Raw genomic sequence first — 2542 nt, forward strand, 5'->3', positions numbered from 1 at the left:
CGGGCTCCTCTGTTCCTGACCCGGAGCTGCAATCGGCGGGCTTCTCTGTTCCTGACCCGGAGCCGCAATCGGCAGGCTCCTCTGTTCCTGAACCGGAGCCGCAATCGGCGGGCTCCTCTGTTCCTGATCCGGAGCCGCAGTCAGCGGGCTCCTCTGTTCCTGATCCAGAGTCGCAGTTGGCGGTCTCATCTGCTCCTGTCCAGGAGCCGCAGTTGGCGGTCTCATCTGTTCCTGTCCAGGAGCCGCAGTTGGCGGTCTCATCTGTTCCTGTCCAGGAGCATCAGTCAGTGGGCTCCTCTGTTCCTGATCCGGAGCCGCAGTCAGCGGGCTCCTCTGTTCCTGATCCGGAGCCGCAGTTGGCGGTCTCATCTGCTCCTGTCCAGGAGCCGCAGTTGGCGGTCTCATCTGTTCCTGTCAAGGAGCCGCAGTCGGCGGTCTCATCTGTTCCTGTCCAGGAGCCGCAGTTGGCGGTCTCATCTGTTCCTGAGCCGCAGTCGGCAGTCACCTCAAAGCCTGTTCCTGAGCCGCAGTCGGCGGCCACCTCTGGGCCTGTTTCTGAGTCGCAGTTGGCGATCCCTCCTGCTCCAGTTCCAGAGCCGCAGTTGGCGGTCCCCTCGGACCCTGTTCCAGAGCCGCAGTCCGCGGCCCCCTCTAAGACTGTTGCTGAGCCACTGAAGAGGGGACGGCGTTCCCCTTGGGGCTTCCTGTTGAAACTGGGGCGTCGTCCTCCTCCTAAGATCCTGCAACGGTGGCTGAGACGTCGTCCTCCCCCAAAGAGTCAGCAGCGATGGAAATGTCGTCCACCTATAACCCTCCTACGTCACCTGACCCACCCTCCTGAACGTCTGATTCGCCTCCGGCCCTGCGGCCGGCCTCCAGAACCTCTGCCATGCCTCTGGCCCAGCGGCGGGTCCCCTGAGACGCTGCTTCGTCTCCGGCCCCGCGGTCGGCCTCCAGAACTTCTGCCACGTCTTCGGACCTGCAGCCGGCCTCCTGTGAATCGGCCTCACCTTCGGCCCCGCGGCCGGTCTCCTGAGCGTCTGCCATGTCTCTGGCCCCGCAGCCGGCCCCCGGAACGTCGGCCATGCCTTCAGCCACCTGAGACTCTGCCTCGCTGTCTGTCCCACGGCCGGCCACCTGAGACTCTGCCTAATAAATCGTCAGAAACTTTCTTTGCTTTGGTCCACCTTAAGTGGATTGTTTTTTGTTCTGGACTGAGTTTTTGTTTTTTGCCCTCCTTGCCTAGTTCCCCCTCCGCCCACCCTGGGTGGGTTGTTTTTTCTTTTTCATGGACTATTCTGGTGCGTCTCCAGCAGAGGGCATCCTAGGTCTCATGGAGCTGAAGCTGACTACAACACCTGCGGCTGATCAGCTCATCAGGGAGACCTGCATATAAGCAGCAACAGAGCTTCTCTTCGGCGCCAGAGTGTTAAACTAGTTATAGTTAGCAAGTCTGAGCCAACCTGCATGTCTGATTTTCTGACTTCTCTGAAGATTAGACTTTGAACCTAACCAGTCTTTGTCCTCTCTGCTTCCTAGGAAGACCTGACTGAAACCTGGAGCTCTGGAAGAGCTCATCATCTGAAACCTGTCTGCCTGCTCTCAGAAGCAAAACTAAAGACCAAACTGTCTGAACCTGCCTGCCTGTTCTCTAGGAGAGAACTTGGAGAAACTCAAGGTCTGAACCTCAACTAGCCTGAGGTCTAGCTTTGCCGTTGCTTAGCCCTCTGCCGCTCCCTCAATCTCTGGACCCTTCTGGTTCCCTCCCTCTACCGCTCAGCCTGAACCACAGAACAGGTACAGATCTGCATGTTACTAAGACAAGACTCATCTGCTCCCTGGCTAACCTAACTATCCCTCTCTGCAGAGAACCCTGTGAGACCAGGCCCAGACCCCTTCCGGTATCAGTCCTATTAATCATTGTTTTTGTGCTTGAATAAACAGTTGAACTTTTACTCTGGCTCCTTGGTGTTCTGCATTTGGGTTACACACTAGTACCCGAACATGACAGACTCCGGGAGAAGAGGAGCATGCAGCATCAATCTTGGTCAATGGGAACAGAACAACCTCCTGCTATTAATAGTCTCTAGATAATAATAGATTATGACTTTTTTATTTAGTGGGAAATAATAATGAACAAAGTCAGATAAACTTAAATCAAATGAATATTTTGCCAAATAAAACAAAAGAAACCTTCTTCAGAGGCAGCGGTCCTTCACACACGGCTCTGCAGAGAGAGGGCCTCAGAGGGCCGCTGGTGGCCTCTGTCCTTTTAATTACTATTAAATCAGTAAATGTTCTCTGTGAGCGCTAACCTGGAAGCTGCTGCTGCTGCAGTGCATGCTGGGACAGCTGTCAGTCTGGAGAACAGACAAGTCTGCTCTGATGCATGCTGGGTAAAGAGGGAGGGGCCAGAACAACATCCGTGGACTTTGTCCTTTCTCAGTCTGCTGTTCTAGTGAACTGGAACAGGGCTAGGGATGATGACGTTTCACGAGGACACGAGGACACACAAGAACAAAGACTGAGGACCGACCTTCTT

This window comes from Cyprinodon variegatus, unplaced genomic scaffold (assembly GCF_000732505.1).
Source record: "Cyprinodon variegatus isolate N-32 unplaced genomic scaffold, C_variegatus-1.0 Scaffold2300, whole genome shotgun sequence".
Lineage (NCBI taxonomy): Eukaryota > Metazoa > Chordata > Actinopteri > Cyprinodontiformes > Cyprinodontidae > Cyprinodon > Cyprinodon variegatus.